We start from the raw sequence: 20,874 nt of genomic DNA on the forward strand, positions 1-20,874 counted from the left end.
TGACGGAGAAAGCTCTGACAGAAACACAACACACGAGTGCGGGGCTGTCAGTAGTCCAGGGCTCAACGATAATTTGTTGATCTTAGTTGCACTGGATCGGGAACTGTTTGCAGTTACTCATTTGATTCAATGACAATGTTTTCTGGACAGTGAGCACACTAACACGGGGTTGGGGTGATGGAACGCTTGCACAAATGGCAACAAATACAATTGGTACCATGGACAATTTTCCCATTAAATAGTCTCACACTAGAGGAAAAAAACAAAAACTTACCCACTTAAACGTTCGAAAAAAATCTTCTTGTTACCTTAGCACTTGTAGCTCATTCGTTTACCCACTGGTTTGGGGCGGAGGGAGGGAAATTAATGAGGTCGGTTGGTCTGCCTCGCTGACTTGCCTGACCCAATACTTAGTGTCTCAGTTGCGATGGCTTGTTGTTTAACGGCACTGTCGGCAATATCCCAAATATATCGGTCTGTGAATAATCGAGCCTGGACCAGACGATCCGATTTGCAGTTGGAACTTGGGATACAATCACATGTGGCAGTCAAGTCAGAGAGCCTGACCACTCGACACTGTTCGTCTACTTTTACGACACGCACTGCCACAAATACATAAACGTATTAACCAATGTGATATTCTACACACAATATCCTTGCAATACGACGTCGGTCTGTACCCAGACAAGACCTACCAGACAATCCGGTGATTGTTACTGCGGATAACGATCTGTGCTGTCTGAGTTCAAGTAGACTCAATTAACCAACCACTGACACAGCCCGTGGATCAATTGGGCGCCATCGAAGTGCCACCTCACAAAACGTGAAAGTGCGTGTTTGTGAGTCTTTGTGTACCTATTGACTACGCGTCACCTATTACCTACATCCCAGATCACAGTTCCGTTAGGTTATTAATATTCAATTACCGACTTGCTGCAAGATTAATGAAATCTCCAACACCGGTGACACACTGACAGTATTGAGTCAACTAGGTCTATCTGTATGAACTGATGTACAGGGCTTTCACGCACTCAGTGTTTTTAACACAACATCAGACAGTGGTATTGATCCTGTTGTTAACCGAGTCTATTCTAGGTGTTTACAATGCCTAATGTAATTACACCTTTCCGTCCCACAAGTGTCGAGCTAGCTGGGCATGTTGTAAGGTGACGCGGCTTAATGATAAAGTACACTTCCCGGTAATACTGGGACACAAAAGTAGTGCTTTGATCTGATGTACGTGTGCAATTATTTACACGGATGTAGAGGGGTGTTTTATGTCCTAAAGATTACTGTATTTCAGGGGTCATTTCCGTTTTCAACGACATCGGTAGCATCCTTGACAGCATCATCTACAATACCGACAGTAACATCGATAATATCAATAGCACCAGCAGTAACAGCAACAACAGCACATTGACGTTTTTTAGTTCAACAACGCCATCAACATATCATTTGCATGTACATATTAGGAAACTGCCTTTGAATATTCAGATATAGTGTGGGGGTCGGGAGACACAGGCTAGCTATTCTCGAAACCTTCGTAGCCCTACGAACTTCTTAAGCCCATTCTAAACATATTGGCTACGATCAAAGTTAAGAATTCTTAGGGCTACGAACGTTTCGAGAATAAGGGCCCAGGTTCAAATTTTGTCTGGATGTGTGTTTCCAGTCATAGCTGTGATTATTGTTTCATATTTCTTCAAAACACATCAAACTATACATATATATTTCAAATATCTTATATTTTTGGGTTGAAATTCCATTTTTAACAGTCAGTAGTGTGAGGTTAGTTGTAAAATATTTTGTGAACGCTTTTAGACAAAATCCACTGCAAAAACTCACGTATCATACTAAACCAGGTACCCGATGTTACTCGACATGTGAGTCGTTCAATAAGAAAATAAATTAAATACAAAATGTTGCAGGTGCTCGTAACCTTGTTCTAAACGTACTGAAGAAAACGGTTAAAGCAATCGCTCGTCTCGCTGAAGACTCGGTTCGATTCCAAACATGGCTAAAACGTGTGAAACCCATTTGCGCTCCCGCCATGATACTGATAGAACATTGCTAAAAGCGGCGTAAAGTCATACTCACTCACACTTTTTCGGGTCAGTAATAAATTATTTAGATACCGCTGCGTTACAGCTGTATTATTGCTAACCTCAGCGAAAAGTTCTTACCCCGCTACTCGCGCACTACCGAGACAAATAGTCCATCTGCTAAACCTGCCCTCTAATTATTACATCAGCCCCTGCAAAGTATCCAACCAAATCAATTACCCACAGAACAAAATTATCGAGGAACATTCCACAATGCTCCGAGCAAACATTGCCCAATCATCACCGCACTATACCCATATTATAAATCTATTAGCTGGAAGACATTAATATATACTCAATAATGAACTTACCACGGCAAATGCCCTGTGGGATCTTGATCAGAGAATCTCGTCGACGTTATCTCGCGTGATCTCGCCTACGAGACTAGGAAGTGAGCCCCCTGCAGATCAAGAAGAAAAGATATGGTTGAGCAAGGTTCCTATCTTATCACAGGGTCGGAACGATGTAGACATTTGTAGCTTGGCTGTGCGACCAGGACAACCTGAGACGAATATTGATTTTCCCCGCTAGCTCGATGAGGCTTCCTGACCAGTAGGAAGTCATACATATTGAATGCAGGCATCAGATCAAGGCCCAGAAACTGCAGCTCGCGCTCTGTGTGCCGTCCAATTGAATTTACAAATTATTTCTTTTCAAGCGCGAAATGATTTTAAGAAACTGCATTGGTTTAATTAACTTCATACTGATATCCTCCACTATATATTGTATATAATTTTGTCTTGGATAAGTTCACTGTTACATCGCGTCTAGTTTAGGTAATGTAGGGACTAGAGCGATAGGCACTTGGTGGATGGATGATTGGTAGGTGGCGAGTGGCTGAGTGACCGTGTGAGTGAGTACTGAGTGTGTGAGTAACTGAGTGATTGACTGAGTGTGAGTGAGTGAGTGTGAGTAACTGTGAGTAACTGAGTGATTGACTGAGTGTGAGTGAGTGTAACTGTGAGTAACTGAGTGATTGACTGAGTGTGAGTGAGTGAGTGTGAGTAACTGTGAGTAACTGAGTGATTGACTGAGTGTGAGTGAGTGAGTGTGAGTAACTGTGAGTGAGTAACTGAGTGATTGACTGAGTGTGAGTGAGTGAGTGTAACTGTGAGTGAGTAACTGAGTGATTGACTGAGTGTGAGTGAGTGTAACTGTGAGTGAGTAACTGAGTGTGTGAGTAACTGAGTGAGTAACGGATTGAGTGAGTAACTGAGTGATTGAGTAACTGAGTGTGTCAGTAACTGAGTGATTGACTGTGTGTGAGCGACTGAGTGTGAGTAACTGTGAGTGAGTAACTGAGTTAGTGTGTGAGTGGGTAACTGAGTGTGTGAGTGAGTATTTGAGTGTGTGAGTGAGTAACTGAGTGTGTGAGTGAGTGAGTGAGTGACTTACTAAGTTGCGTAGCGAGTGGCTGAGTTGCTGAGTGAATAACTGAGCTGATTGACTGCGTGCCAGTGAGAGTGAATACTCTGAGTGAGTGAGTGAGTAAATGAGTGAGTCTTTGGATACTGTTTATAACATACCACGATGGGTCGGTTTATCGTGGGAGAAGAGTCCGAAACGATGCATCTGCTATAATGTACCGCTTTGGTGAAGCACAAGCCCACGGGCGAAAGACCAAGGTAAATGAGGGATTCGCAACTCGTGCCACCAATGATGTTTGTGGGGTTTTCTTACTATTCTTTCTGAGCATATATAACCATGCTATCATCAATCTCTGAAATACTTGTCAGCGTTGCCTTATCTATTAGAGATAGCGAATAATGTTATTAGCACTAAATACGTTTTGTAGAGCGTTCTGCTATTTAGATATCCTATGTTACATAATTCAACTACGAAGCCACTATGAAGGAACATCGCCATAACCCGGAATGTTGGAGAGCCGTGACTTTTCAATGTTATTTTGGATATCGGAATAACGAATGGCAAATTAAATTCTGTCCAATCGATCCGTATTGGCAAAGAAACACTCAGCGTTTCTAAAGACAAGATGTAGGCATTCCTATGGGTACCAATTATGCTTCCCTTCTCCTTCTGATCTGTTTTTCATGAGTATGAATCAGAATTGCTTCTCGGAATAGCAACAGCAAACCAAGGGCATTAGGCCAACACGTTCCACTGGAAATTCACGAACATGCCAGTGAGCATCAATCTTAAATAATGATGAAGTAGTCAGTTGTCCTTAACTTATAAACCGATCAGGGCTTAGATTTTCGAAGCTATCTTATAGCTAAGATAGTCGTAAGTGTCATACATTAACATTAACTTATGACTATCTTAACGCTAAGAGAGCTTCGAGAATCTAAGCCCTGGACCGGAAATAACTGAAGACACGTTGGGCCTTCTCGTATTTGTATCTATGTAGGGTGAGTTGAGACGAGTTGAAGTTTACCCACACTCAGTCACATTGCAGCTATATGGCGGCGATCTGTAAATAATCGAGTGTGGACCAGACACTCCAGTGATCAACCACATGCGCATCCATCTATGCAACTTGGATACGATGACGTGTCAACCAAGTCTGCGATCCTGACCACTCCAGTTAGTCGCCAGTTACGACAAGCATGGGTTAATGAAGATCAGTTAACGGGTTTATACAGGATGACAAACATAAGTTGTCACATGAGGTAGACCTTAATATAAATATACCCAATGCAGCCCAGGCATTCCAGATTACCACAGCTTCAGAAAAAAAGAAGAATGTCTGTTTGAACTCCTATCATAGTTGGAGAACACTATAGAAAAAGAAGATTATCTGTGGGGACTCTTTTTTACTAGTATATTTGAGGCACACTATTTACAAAAAAGTTGCTTTCTCTGTGAAATAAGTTCATTTCAGAGACCAGATATTAGCCTAACTTGTGAGGTTACAGTCAAGGCCTGAGGAATGCTTTGGAAACGTTAAAATCGGACATAAAGCGAATTTTAAAATTCAGTAACCCCAATGACGTCAGAGACAGCACACGTGTACCTTATGCCTCCCACCTCGTTGCTTCTAAACAATTGTCGTCCCCTGCATGTGTTTGGGACGAGTGCTAAAGCTTGTGTACATAATATGGTACGTGTTCGCGGACAGCTACTTCCATCGGCCTTGGTAGTGATTCACTGAGAGAGGATTATCATGCAGTCGGACTGGTATCATGGGCTGCTTGTCTATTGGTCATGGAAATGGGGCTCTTTTCGGATTTTATTTTCCCCTCAGAAAAAAGAACCCCGTTATTGCAACGCAAGCAATTTCAAATAATTTCTGTTTGCACCATCAACAAATGCAACACAGATTTAAAGGCCCAGCCCCAGAGACACCTATTACAGAACATCAAAGAGAAGCGGGTTTCTAATACACGTAATTGATAAATGGCATCTTCGCACTAACGGCATATATTATGTAACATGTGAAATTGTTAGGAAGAGCTAGCTACTATTCCCATAGGGGCAACAACCGCTTTGCTCTCAGTGCACGTAAACGACATTGCTGGCCTCATACGCTGGGTTTCTTCCACATTTGGTTGGATGTAACAATTTGGGCGACGTTTTGATCTTTTTCCCACGAAACAGTGTGTATCATTGAGGTGGAAGTTCGGCTTCTGTAATTACTGACTTGAAACAAAAATCGATGAAGTGACCTTTAAAGTTAGAGTATTTTAAAGCGAAGCTTGGCTATTCAAGACTCCACTGAAATTTGTTAGTATTGAAAAAAAACCCCACAAAATGAAAGGCGAGTTCTTGTCCCCAAAGTAATCACAGAGCAACAAAAATGTCTGAAACGTTTTAGTGCTAGTGTTTGACTTGCCACACAATTGAATTGAGCCGGAAATGCCTTCGTGAATTCATTATCAATTTAGCAGATTTACAGCGGGACATATCTCCATGTTAAAAGTTGGCGGGTCAGATGTGAACGCTTTGCTTTCCTTGTAAAAGGATTTTTCTGCCTGGTCACGTGAATATCCCAATACCATTCCCATAATTTGTTTTTCTTGTGTGTCTGTTTTTTTAATAATGTCACCTATTGAATCCGGGCGTGATCGCTACATTAACTATTGAATCTAGGAGTGACGCTACGTCGCCTATTGAATCTGGAAATGATGAAGCTGGAAGTGAACACTAAGTCACCTACTGAATCTGGGACTGAACGCTGCGTCACTTATGGAATCTAGGAGTGAACACTACATCATGTTGTGAATCTTTGACTCTAGGAGTGAACGCTACGCCACGCCACGTATTGAATCTAGGAGGAAATGCTACATCACCCATTGAATCAAGGAGCGAACGCTATGTCACCTACTGAATCTGGAAGTGAACCATATGTCACCTGTCGAATAAGGGAGTGAACACTACGGTACCTACTGAATCTGGACGTGAACACTGCGTCACGTATTCAATGTAGGAATGAAGCAGTGGAGATCTATCAACACTGTCGGCTACTGAACCCAGCTGTCAACATCCGTAACACTTTTACAGTCAGCTATTGAATTTAGTTCTTAACAAACATATCGCCTATATAATTGAATCTAGTTGTCAACAACCATATCGTCTCTATTTCTACAATCAGCTATTAAATCTAGTTGTCAACAACCGTAGCGTCTCTATTTCTACAGTCAGCTATTGAATCTAGTTGCCAACAACCATATCGTCTCCATTTCTACAATCATCTATTGACTCTAGTTGTCAACAACCCTATCGTCTCTATTTAAAGCTATTGAATCTGGTTAACAACAATTGCGTCTATATTTCTAGTCAGTCAACGAACATATCTGCAACGTCAGCTATAGCGCCTAATTATCAACAACCATACCACGTTATCCTCTGCAAGGTCAGCTCTGGACAATCTCTTCGAGACAACAAGCACCAAATCGTTTAGTGACGTCAGTTATTGAATCACGCCGTCAACGACCGCAGTACCAGGCTCGTTTATGCAACGTCAACGTCGACCATACGGAGGTGGTAGCTAAGCAAATTGTTTATTCGCATCAGAATTGTTTTTACTATCTATTATTCATGAAATTCATCTGGAAGGTAGCTCGGGAGAAGACGGCAGGGCTTAAAATCAATATTCGCCCTGTTTTCGTGCCCTGGAATTCAGTCAGATGTCAGAAATTGCCAGGAAATTGAAAACTTTAGTTCCGTGTTAGATACAATATTTTTGCATTCCTTTTCATATTTTCAATTTTCCATCAAAGAACATTATTTCTTGTTTAATGGATTCAAGTTTCAGATTAAGTTTACTCAATAGATTTTTAAAAAATTTTTTTTTACTTTTTTATTTTTATTTATTTGTCAGGTGTTCTGGTGTTTCAGTCTTGTCACCGGTTAGAGAAATAAAGAGCTCTTTGGAAATTAAGTTTTAATACTCGGTTTTAATTGGTCTCCATGAAGTTTCTGTTCAATCTGAAAGTGATCTGCGATCTTCAAGTAAAGGTGGACATAATTACGACGTGACTTTCTCCATTCTCAGTGTTTCTTTCAGCTGCGCAATGAGCTAGCTCCTAACGCGGTATTACAGACAAGTCTTTCTCATATTCCACGGGCTTTTGTTCAAAACAACTGTTGTTTATCTGTTGTAATCTATCTTACCCGGTTCGGTAAATACCAAGTAGTTGTACTTCCTCGCCTTCCATATCAGGTGCACTTAATGAATTAACAATGAAGAATTTTCCGATATCTGGCACATATGCGCTGAAGTGCTAAATGTATTGGTAATAATACTGCATAATTTACAAACGCTGTAATTGTGTAAACAGAAATATAATCCGTGGTTTGCAAGGTATCCTGTCTGTGCTTGCTGTTCGTGAGGTTTGCTTGGGACGAATGCTTGTCATCGTCACCTTCATCTTGTTACCATTACCCTGATGTTGTCATCGTCACCCCAATGTTGTCATCGTCGCCCCAATGTTGTCATCGTCACCTGATGTCATCGTCACCCCGATGTTGTCACAGTCACCCCAATATAGTCACATTCACCTGATGTCATCGTCACCCCAATGTTGTCGTCACCCCGATGTTGTCATCGTCACCCCAATGTTGTCACAGTCACCTGATGCCATCGTCACCCCGATGTTGTCACAGTCACCCCAATGTAGTCACAGTCACCTGATGTCATCGTCACCTCGATGCTGTCATCATTGCGTCCATATTGTCACCGTCACCCCAGTGTTGACAGATAAACCTAAAGTCATCATCGTGCAGATTTTGTCACAGTCACCCCATTGTTGTCAAAGTAACCATGATGTTGTCATCGTCAATCTAAAGTTGTCAGCGTTACCCATTGATGTCACAGCTACCTCATTCTTGTCATCATTACCCTGGTGTTGTCACAGTCACCCTGTTGTCATCGTCACACCAATGGTGTCACCGTCACCCTAAAGTTGTCACAGTCACCCCAATGTCATAGTTACTCTATTGTTGTCACAATCAATCAAAAGTTGCCATCGTTAACAAACAGCGTACACAGTGTGTAGGCATCAGGGAACTACTAACAAATTCAGATTTACCGGACTCGGCATCCGGTCTATCAGTGATGGACGAACAAATGAACACTGACCAGGAAAGAGCGAATGACATTAACCTCCTGGCTGGTGTCAGCCTCGGGTAGCAGGTCAGTCAGTGCTCTTGTAAGGCTATCATGGTAGGAGAAACCTGAGCAGCCTCGCCAGCAATACTTGTTACATGTATTGATCAACGTCCTATGAAACGTGAAGGAAAGACATGTTCCACGGGGACGTAACCATATGGACCGTATAGCTCCAGCCACTTGTCCACCGAGCCAGAAGACTTATATATGTACTGTCGTGAGAGGCATAGTTACCTCCCTTACTTGGCCAGAATCCACTGCCCGTTCGTTCAGTGTTCGAGAACAGCAGCGTATAGCAACTCTTAAACCAAATAGCCAGTAATAAACAATCCAGTGTTACCACATAGAGGCAGTGAACTCAGTTGGAGGAAATAATCTATTCTGAATGCATCACTCTTTGTATGGACAACAACGTCCTTTTATTCTTAATACGACCCGTGAAGGTTCCGGGGTAGAATAGGCCTTCAGCAACCCATGCTTGCCATAAAAGGCGACTCAGTTTGTCGTAAGAGGCGACTAACGGGATCGGGTGGTCAGAATCGCTGACTTGGTTGACACATGTCATCGGTTCCCAATTGCGCAGACCGATGCTCATGTTGTTGATCACTGGATTGTCTGGTCCAGACTCGATTATTTACAGACCGCCGCCATATAGCTGGAATATTGCTGAGTGCGGCGTAAAACTAAACTCACTCACCCACTATTCTTTATACACATCAGTACTAGTTCTTGCTGAACAATAGTGCAATGATTTTGAGAAACACAACGTTTCTGGGTATATACATCCTCCTCTGTCTAATGAAATGTGTTCCTCATAATAAAGAAGCTGACATACATAAAATGTTCTTCCCTATGTGTATCACGTCAACTTGCTGTTAAAGACAGAAACGTACCTCCACGTTATTCTACGGTCGAATAACGGCGTTATTCGAGGTTGTTCGGTCGTAATCTAGATCGTCTGGCCGTTATTCTACGGTTGTCTAGGCATTACTCTTGGTTGTGCAGGCGTTATTCTACGATCGTCTAGCCGTTAAGTTGTCTTGGCGTTATTCGAGGTTGTTCGGTGGTAATCTAAATTGCCTGGCCCTTATTCTACGGTTGCCTAGCCATTATTCTTGCTTGTGCAGGCGTTATTCTACGATCGTCTAGCCGTTAAGTTGTCTAGGCGTTATTCTATGTTGTTTGGCGGTAATCCAGGTTGTTTTGGCGATATTCTAAGTTGTTCGGTGGTAATCTAAATTGCCTGGCCCTTATTCTACGGTTGCCTAGCCATTATTCTTGCTTGTGCAGGCGTTATTCTACGATCGTCTAGCCGTTAAGTTGTCTAGGCGTTATTCTATGTTGTTTGGCGGTAATCCAGGTTGTTTTGGCGATATTCTAAGTTGTTCGGCGGTAATCTATATTGCCTGGCCCTTATTCTACGGTTGTCTAGTCATTATTCTTGCTTGTGCAGGCGTTATTCTACGATCGTCTAGCCGTTAAGTTGTCTAGGCGTTATTCTATGTTGTTTGGCGGTAATCCAGGTTGTTTTGGCGATATTCTAAGTTGTTCGGCGGTAATCTAAATTGCCTGGCCCTTATTCTACGGTTGCCTAGCCATTATCCTTGCTTGTGCAGGCGTTATTCTACGATCGTCTAGCCGTTAAGTTGTCTAGGCGTTATTCTATGTTGTTTGGCGGTAATCCAGGTTGTTTTGGCGATATTCTAAGTTGTTCGGTGGTAATCTGTATTGCCTGGCCCTTATTCTACGGTTGCCTAGCCATTATTCTTGCTTGTGCAGGCGTTATTCTACGATCGTCTAGCCGTTAAGTTGTCTAGGCGTTATTCTATGTTGTTTGGCGGTAATCCAGGTTGTTTTGGCGATATTCTAAGTTGTTCGGCGGTAATCTATATTGCCTGGCCCTTATTCTACGGTTGTCTAGCCATTATTCTTGCTTGTGCAGGCGTTATTCTACGATCGTCTAGCCGTTAAGTTGTCTAGGCGTTATTCTATGTTGTTTGGCGGTAATCCAGGTTGTTTTGGCGATATTCTAAGTTGTTCGGCGGTAATCTATATTGCCTGGCCCTTATTCTACGGTTGCCTAGCCATTATTCTTGCTTGTGCAGGCGTTATTCTACGATCGTCTAGCCGTTAAGTTGTCTAGGCGTTATTCTATGTTGTTTGGCGGTAATCCAGGTTGTTTTGGCGATATTCTAAGTTGTTCGGCGGTAATCTATATTGCCTGGCCCTTATTCTACGGTTGCCTAGCCATTATTCTTGCTTGTGCAGGCGTTATTCTACGATCGTCTAGCCGTTAAGTTGTCTAGGCGTTATTCTATGTTGTTTGGCGGTAATCCAGGTTGTTTTGGCGATATTCTAAGTTGTTCGGCGGTAATCTATATTGCCTGGCCCTTATTCTACGGTTGCCTAGCCATTATTCTTGCTTGTGCAGGCGTTATTCTACGATCGTCTAGCCGTTAAGTTGTCTAGGCGTTATTCTATGTTGTTTGGCGGTAATCCAGGTTGTTTTGGCGATATTCTAAGTTGTTCGGCGGTAATCTATATTGCCTGGCCCTTATTCTACGGTTGCCTAGCCATTATTCTTGCTTGTGCAGGCGTTATTCTACGATCGTCTAGCCGTTAAGTTGTCTAGGCGTTATTCTATGTTGTTTGGCGGTAATCCAGGTTGTTTTGGCGATATTCTAAGTTGTTCGGCGGTAATCTATATTGCCTGGCCCTTATTCTACGGTTGCCTAGCCATTATTCTTGCTTGTGCAGGCGTTATTCTACGATCGTCTAGCCGTTAAGTTGTCTAGGCGTTATTCTATGTTGTTTGGCGGTAATCCAGGTTGTTTTGGCGATATTCTAAGTTGTTCGGCGGTAATCTATATTGCCTGGCCCTTATTCTACGGTTGTCTAGCCATTATTCTTGCTTGTGCAGGCGTTATTCTACGGTCGTGTAGCCGTTAAGTTGTCTAGGCGTTATTCTGTGTTGTTCGGCGGTAATCCAGGTTGTATTTGCGATATTCTGTGTTGTTCGGCGGTAATCCAGGTTGTACTGGCTATATTCTAGGTTGTTCGGCGGTAATCCAGGTTGTACTGGCATTATTCTACGTGGTTAATCTACATTATTTCTACATTGAATCCACGGTAACTTTTTGGACCTACTTTCTCAAGGACATGCGTATCACCACTTCATTCATTATCTCACATTTATGCACCTCCGTACGCGTCAATGATCTTTGGGGATTTGAAGTAAGAATAGACTTTCAGTAATCATCCATAAACCTGTACAGCTATGTATACGTGCAAATACGGGATTCACGTGACCTTGGGTGCAAACATTCTCGCACCTTCGTCCTTAACGACAGCCAGGGAGTATCGGCAGTCCCATTGCTTGTAATACCTTATCCAATACAACTGCTTCAGATGTGTTGTTGCGCTACCTCCTACCCAATTTACTGATCAAAAGTATGTAATGGATCATTTGGACTTCATAAAATGGTGCAGGTGTAGACAATAAAGCTCAAAATATACACCCAACAATAATGGATGTGATTGTCGTTGTAGGCTAACGACTCATTAATAAGCACATTTGTCTCCATTTCTCATCAATTCCTGGTTTATTCCGCAATTCTGAGACGGAAATCGTGGACGTAATGGGGACTATTTTGGCGCGGAGTAATATCTCACAAGGTAAACTGATCACTCGTATATTACATCGCAGTCGTTGCTCTGTGTGAAACCTGTCTTTGACAAAAACGAACAACAACTGGGAATTTGACGTCAAAACGTCTTGCCTGTCAGTTACGTGTGAGGTAATTTGAGGTAGAAGTGTGTTTTTACTTGACCACAAAGGCTGCCCGCCAGCTTCAAACAGAGTACTGTTGCATCCTAATGAAGTCGGATGATTCCACATCAAGGAGTGGGAAAAACAGAAAGATGGAAAAAAATAACGAGGGGGATATAAATATTAATATCAGACTCGGGCGGAGAGGTTGAAATTGCATTCTATCATCTAACGAAAGTGGAATTTGCTAAGTAAATCAAATATTCGTAATTTTCGATAGTTTTCGATGGTTTTACTGTTTGAATATTGTACAAATAATCAAAGTGCCGTGATATCCATGTATAACACCATATATACCGGAAAATATCGGCATTAGAAATACACGTTTTCGCAAGAGTTTCAACGGCATTGTAATATACTTTCAGCACACAAGGGGATGGGGTGGGATCCGCCTATGAATACAACACTTTGAGATATCGGACAGTTTGTTGATGATGAAGGTGACGACTGCGATTATGATGATGATTATTATACTCGTGATACACAAGAATCTCTTCACAGACAAATGAAACATCTTGTTTTGTTTGATGTCACACATATGAATATTCCAACCACATGTCGACAGTCTTTCTGTTGTAAGCAAGAAAATCATGCATGTGTTGCTATTATCTTGAATAATTAACTTGGCTCTGCATGTCTTTGTGACAGACACCTTGGGTTGGTCCGGGTACTTAATTTACTGCACCTACTGCCATCATCGGGATTGGGATTTAAATGAGAATAGTACAGTTGCCTCAGCGTGTAGCAGAGACTCTCCGTGATAATGCAGAGGACTTTGTCGCCTTTGTTCCAGACAATGGAAGCGACCTCGATATTCAAGGTGACACAAGTTAAATTTCTTCACACGTCCAATTCTGAAATAGGACTTGAAGAATTTGTAATTATTACCCAATCTGTCTTCTTCAGGTTTTGCCAGCCAAGTCTAGATTGAATTCTAATGACTTGTCTCAGGACATGTAAAATTCTAACCTAATTGATGTAAATCTCGCTAAATTTGAATAAAAGCAGACTGAATTTTAATTTCACCCTAATTGGGTAAAATTAATCTTAATTAAAATTGAGAGGAGACTAATTAATTTACATCATCCGATATGACTCATATCTGGGGATCACTTTTAATTAGTGAAACCAGAGATGCCTTAACAAAGCGAGACACGATGTGATAATCACATTTGTCCATCAAAGATTTCCTTTATAATACAATCAAGCTTTGTGATCATTTGTGCATACGAGCCAATGTGTTCAAAGCCTACAACGCAATGACCTTTGTGACCTGATTTGTAATTTTAATTAAATTAAATCATCTTTAAATCTCTGTTTGCAGGGGGTCAACCAAGCCTATCCGTCAAGGTCGACCAGTGAAAGGCGAGAAAGGATGTTCAAACAGATTAGCTAATGTCCGAAGTTTCGGTCAAACAAACACGGACATTGACTGGTCAGCTAGTGGTCAGCCTTAGCCAGCAGGGAATAAAACTGACTGAGCTTCTGTCTAATGAATGAAAAAGTGACAGGACAAAACCGCCTGCGCGAAACACACGAACCACTTGGAGTGAAAACGATCGGTCAAGCGAGAGCCGCGAGTCAGTGAAGGCGTGACAATGGTCACACGTGACTTGTTGACAACGGTCAATTAGACCATTGTGACGCGGACAATGGAACCGGGAGATAATAAAATTTGTGTCAATTAATAAATGGCTCTGAGTTGATAAAGCAGGTGTTCAAATATAAATTTCTGAATATTTCAGAATAATGGATTCACTACCAGCTGTACTGGTTTAATTATATGGTGGCAATATTGATGCTCAGTTTGGAGCTACACATTACCAAAGAAGACCTACGTATTCAAGAACACCATGCTATAACGGTCAAGGGCATGTATATTTTGTCTGTACACTTCCAGCCAAAGATAACGTTCCCACGATTAAGCGTTCTGTCTGACACCTATTTTGACTGCACATGTATTCCAGGTGTGTCCGCACATGGAGTGAATGAGTAAGTGATAGTTTAATGGGAATCGAAAACAGACATTCGGCGTGACGAGCGAACGCTGTGATCACTAGGCTACCCGACGCTCCCAAGTGAATGACTTACTTCACGTAGATTTCAGACGTTGACCAGTGACCTTTAACAATCCACAACACCGCCATATTTTCAAGCCTCACAAAAACACATACGTTTCCCCTGGCCTCCGTCCCATACTTTCTATCTCTGACACGAACAGCACTCACAGCACTGACACCGACTTCCACATGAACGCCTCATTTACTCTCCAGCCAATACCATCCATATTTCTGTGGACTACGGCAACCACAACAACAAGCCACCCCACCGACATCTACACCCACATCAACGCCCCATTTCCTCTCAAACCAACATCAGCCATATTTCTCTGGCCTACGGCAACCACAACAACAAACAACTCCACTGACACCCATATCCACATCAACGCCCCGTTTACTCTCCGCTGTTCACATAAACCAGACTTCTCTTACCCAGGCTCCAATCCTGACATGAAGCATTCCCCACCAGTGGTCTTTAACCCAGCATCCACCCCCATCAAACACAGACCATTCCCTGGCCTCGACCTCACATACCCCTCCCCACCCCTCTGACCGTCTGTTCCAAGCCTAATCAACATCGTCCATCAGTCTAATTACCCCCTAACGACCGCCAGGAACTGACAACCCGCCCTCTCCCGCTCCTGCTCATCTTCCCAGACAGACCCTGGCCAGCCGACAATGACCCTTCTGTAAAGAGCGAATGGTCTCCGCTCCGACCTCCATCATCGGCCCTGTCCATTGTTGGACGCTTTGTCTTGGGAACGAATGGAACAGTGCCCGCTGATTAACTGGACATTTGGCCCTGCAGTAAATTACACGTCATGGAAACACGCTGTCTGGAACAGTATTCAGGGATGACCGGGACGACATTACCTCCATTGTCCGACATCTGACCTCATGTTGGGCTGGCCCCGCCGTTCGGACAACAGCTGGTGTAGACACGTGTATCACCAAAGATAGTAGACATGACACTTTTGTGACTTCTTCGGCAGAAGAGCATTTCACAAACATGTACTAGCACCAGTTCCCGTATGAATATTCAGTCAACGATTGTAAACGTGTCACTGTCATCAAATACACTGCCAGCAAAAGAAACGAAACTCTGTTTGTTTTTTGTCAAACAAGTTTTTTAAACAGAACACACACGCACAAACACACACACACGCGCGCTTACTCTTACTGAAGGGGGCGTTGCTAGCACGGGTACTACAGATGTGTGCCCAAGATACGTTTCTCTATGTTTAAAAGTACCATAGTCGAAATCGGGTACCGAAACGTACCCTTGGACGAGTCCATTCCGCAGTGTGTTGTTTTGGAGGTTGTTTTTGAAACTCTCATACACTTGTATTAGATGAATTTCATTACTGTTTACAGAAACGTATCTGGGGTACATATCTGTAGTCCCTTTGCCCTCAACCTGTTCAGCCTTACTTTTATAAATTTTCATTTTTTTCGAACCTTTTTTCCCTTTATTGTCCAGGATAAAATGCAGTCTACTTTTTGTCGACGAGACCCGGTGAAACAAAGTTCGTTCTCACATGCTTTTGGATGAAAGTCAGCATACAATTTCGGAATTCTTTCCACAAATTGTCTTATACAAACGACACCAGAGAATCTCTTCATTGCAGAAGAATCCAGAATTCTGAGTGAGTTAGTATTAATTTACCCCGCTTTAAATAACATTCCAGGGTATTATCACGCCCGGAACACCAGAAATTCACACATTGTACCCTAGTCTATTTTATTTTCCCTACTGCCAAGCATTCCCTGCAATGATGTTCCCTAAATGAAGTAGACCTAGTTTTGTCTAGGTTCTCTGGTCTTCCTGGGATTCCTTTTCAGTTTAAATGGGTTTATTTATTTCAATAAAAATTACATATATTCAGAGATTAAACGTGGGGAATTCAACCCGGGTCTTCATCAACACGAGGTCGCTTTAACCATGCTCCACAGCTCCCGTTGAACGATGCTAGTTTCCACGGGGAGAAGGGGGTGGGTGTCTGTGTGGGTGGTTGGGGAGAGAAGGGAGAGAGAGTGAGTGAGGGGCTGGGGACCCTAATGGGATTACGTGGAAACCCAACGGTTGAAGAGTTCGCCCGACGGGTCAAAACCTTGGTTCGATTCCTCACATGGCTGTAAGTGTGAAGCCAAGCAACATTTCTGATGGTAACCAGCGTGATATTGCTAAACTCAGACAGTCGGTTCAAAAACATTATTCATTTATTCAGATTGGGACAAATAATGACTGTTTGCCGATGACGAATAACTTCACCACTTGTTGATCATCAAAGCGAACCATGAAATATCATGGCTTTCAGAGAGGAAGATGGACAGTCACTTTCTCCTAGCACCGACAAGCTATGTTTCACAGAAGTAATTACGACTTGCAACATTTGTTACAACAAAGTGAAAAAGGAAATCGAGTTCTTTCTATGCTTCTTTTCAAATTTCCAATCTCAATTTTTGCACTGTTCTTTTATGTCAAATATATTCACCTAATCACGCAACGCCACACTGTTCACAAAACGCGACCTGTTCTCCAATCCGTGACTGTTCCGAATTCAAAAGGCTACAGGGCTACAAAGTAAATCTTTTCGAGTTTTACATTTTATCTTCGACCTCGGCCGACCTCTACCTCAATGCACGCTTTCTGTCATAACTCCCTCTCTTTATTAGCCGGGCTGAATAGTATTTATTCAAAACACTTCATAATATTAGCCCGGTGCACGCCACGGCCGCCATCTTTGTAAGCTTTTGTCCAATCAGCGCCCCGAGACGGCTTAACCTCGTGTCTCAAGCCCCTCTGGTCGAAGATCACTGTTCTTCAATGTAGTCAAGACACTCGACATTCTTTGCTTGTTGATTCCCGGGCCGCAATAAAAAGGAAATAATTCTTGATGATATCATCGATATGAGAATTATTATGATAAGGAATCGTCGCGAGGGATCCCAGTAATCAGACTGGCAATTATTAGTTATGTCCAAAACACGCAACACTGCTGTCCTGGTCTTTTTCAATAAAAAAACACGCTGTCATTTCTTTCGTGTATTTTATGCCGATGTTCCCGTCGATTTGGGTAGTTCTGAAATTTGATAAGATTTAATACGAGTTCAGCCATGCATTTAGAGAGGTTGATTTGTCTTGATAAAGTGTATTTGTAATTTAAATGAATGCATGTTATCAAATATTGTCGGCGGGTTTATCCGGCTTGATCGTTTGTGTACACACACATTGCGACAAGAGATTTGCCTGGGTTCGAAACACTGTTAACTCATTTCTCGTGAACTTTGAGAGCATTAACGAATACTGTAGACATTTTCACCATAACAGTACATATAATTTTTTCGCTCATCATCATCATCATCATCATCATCAACAACATCAGCATCATCATCATCATCGTCGTCGTCTCTGTTATTTCTGGGAGATGATACGAGTGAGTTTAGTTTTACGCCGCACTCAGCATTATTTTTGCTATATGGAGGCGGTTGGTAAATAAGCGAGTTTGGACCAGACAATCCAGTGATCAAGAGCAGGAGCATCGATCTGCGCAAATGGGAACTGATAGCATGTCTCAACCAAGTAAGCGAGCCGGACCAGCCATTCCCTTTAGTCGCCTCTTACAACAAGCATGGGTTACTGAAGATCAATACTCTAACTCGGACCTTCACTGGTACCCTCATGATAGATATTTAATATGGCAGTGTAAGTTAGGGTTTATCGGAAATCGTTCTGCTTCTGACACTCTATCTGTATTAAAAACTAACTGGGGTCGAACATAGCATATATGGGGTGGTGTTATGGCACAAATCAGATTACTCAGTCAATCACACGCCACGAGGGAACGAGGTGATCGGGGCAACGAAAAACATGCACCTGGAACATAAATTGATGCATGAAAAAAAGTAGTCACTTGTGTTGTTTTGCTTATTAATTTCAAACAAACAACGCAAATATTTCGAAAAGAGTTTTGTATGTTATTTACAAGCCTCAAACATTGATATACTTCAATTTAAAAAAATCTAAAACATTTTCTTTTTTCACTTGTCAGTCGTCTTCATAACAATATTTAAGCAGTGAAACTGTGGCCTACGCGCACACATCTGCGCATACAAGCATTCAGGTGCATGGGTGCAAAAATCTTGAACGAGAATTGAAATCGCACAATACCTTACCACAGATATTAGCGGTATCTCGGGTATTTATCAAGATGTAAGTAAATATTACCAAATAAATACCAAAACTGAATATACGAAGTCATGGGATAGGCCATCTCTATCCAAAGTGTACCCATCAACCTACCCTGACCGGCGGCGTTTTCCTTCCTGAAACAAACTAACATGACACACGCAATGGTGACACGTGCAAGATAAGTATTGTCTCAAACACGAAGTCATCCGCGGTCGCAGAAATAAAAACCGACAATAATACAATCAACAAAGGCTTGCCAGGCAGAGTAGTTTTACCAAGGGATAGAGAAACAATCTTAGAAAATAAATCACGCGTGTGGTGTTTGTTCCGACGGAAAGCAAACATGCCATAAATTGTCCCCAAATTACACGATCCACCCGGTTAACTCATCCTGTTGCGAAACCTGACCGTCTCATTGCGGGGCGATAATATATTACCACTGCCCTCGAAGTCGCCAGTTGATGTCCTTGTAAACAAAACACGTTAAACGGGTAGATTTATGAGTTTATCTCGGTATCTGAGAGGTAGGGTTTCTTGGTGGGAAAGGAATTTTGATGGCACGTTGATTCATTCTGAAATAACATGTCAGTTGGGAAGGATTGACGAGGCGTCAGGTCACGTGATTGGGTTTAGGAGCGATTAAAAGAGGATTCCATCAGTCGGGTTTGGAGCCGAGTTATTTCGTTTTACGGACAGGTTTGGTAAACATGGTGTCTTGACTTGGGATCAATGATTAATTTCAGAGAGTATAAAAATCGATAATTCACTGACTTGTGCAGCGGGCGGGTTATCAGGCCTGTATGATAATAGTACGATCTGAGGTATTTCTTAAACAGAGAAGTAGAATTTGTCATCGATTATTCATGAGAAGGTTCAATATTGACTTCGAAACTGCCGGCGTTCTGCTGGTTTTGACTCATTACCTTCGACGTACGGATGATTAGTTGCACGAATTTCCGCTACTTTCGATTGTATATTCCCCAGGGAGTAGAGAATTTAATTTGAATGCTTACTGATCCATTAATCAGTGTAATCTTATATACTACGATAGAGATGCATATCTCACTTTCCACTCTAACGCGAGTGAGTGAGCGAGTGAGTGAGTGAGCGAGCGAGTGAGTGAGGGAGTTAGGTTTTAAGCCGATTTTACCAATATTTCAGTAATACCACGGCAGGGAACGCCAAATAGCATCGCGTGTATGTGGTTTGATCATGGCGTGTTTGCGGAATATTGCTTTGTATATTTGTTTGTTTGATTATTTGTTACCGGACGTATATTCGCACAATATTCCAGCGAACTAACGGAGGTCCGTAAATGATCGAGTCTCGACCAATTAATCCCGTGATTGATACCCTGAGCATCGATTTACGCATTTAAGATAAGATGACATAGATCAACCAAGCCAGCGAGCTTGACCACCTGATTATTTTAATCGCCACTTACGAAAAGTATGGGGTACTGAAGACCAATTTTAACCGAATCCTCGCTTGTTCAAGATGTCACTTCCGGCATGGTGGGGGATCTCAGACGCTCATAACATCAATTCACAAGCTGATACGTACCTTCTAGTCACCTTATTGCTATCTACAGAAGATGTCAGTAGACACATTCCAAAGTTGGATTCAAAAATAGTCCTGGTTGTGATTATATAGTTGATCATAGAATGGATAGTATTCTCGACATTATAGAGCCAACGGATATATTCGGTATCCGTTGGGTCATATACGGATATTGATGCAAATTAGATAGGTCATATGCAAATTAGATAGGTCATATGCATATTTTAGGGACTACTTTCACGGAGTAGAAAGCATGGCGTCATGCCCGTCTATGAGCGATCGTGTCCGGTTTATTCTTAACACAGTATGTTAGTAATTCAAAAGCACCTCGCGAGATAACCTACACGGCTTTGTTGTGGCGACTTATAACTGTGACAGTGTGGAAAACTTAAGTCAACTCAGTGTCTTTTGATGTGAAACTACATCTACGAAAGTCGGTAAAACTTTCAGCGACGAATGCTCATATATTTGAAATAATACGAAACGAGGTTGATATTACATCCACCAACTTTTTCAGTTTGAAAACAGCATTTTAAAAATAGTAACTTCGGACACAAAAT

The 20,874-nt window shown here is 42.1% G+C and overlaps 1 protein-coding gene across 2 annotated transcripts in view; it reads right to left on the reverse strand.

Moving 5' to 3' along the window:
* The window catches only part of LOC137260455 (uncharacterized), an 85,158-nt gene that overhangs the window by 48,645 nt on the left and 15,639 nt on the right, over window positions 1–20,874 (reverse strand). For both annotated transcript variants that reach the window (XM_067798109.1, XM_067798110.1), the window contains exon 2: window positions 2,414–2,502. The gene's annotated coding sequence lies outside the window, so the exon portion shown is untranslated. The remainder of the gene's footprint in view (window positions 1–2,413; window positions 2,503–20,874) is intronic.

Source organism: Haliotis asinina, chromosome 13, assembly GCF_037392515.1.
Source record: "Haliotis asinina isolate JCU_RB_2024 chromosome 13, JCU_Hal_asi_v2, whole genome shotgun sequence".
Taxonomy (NCBI): domain Eukaryota; kingdom Metazoa; phylum Mollusca; class Gastropoda; order Lepetellida; family Haliotidae; genus Haliotis; species Haliotis asinina.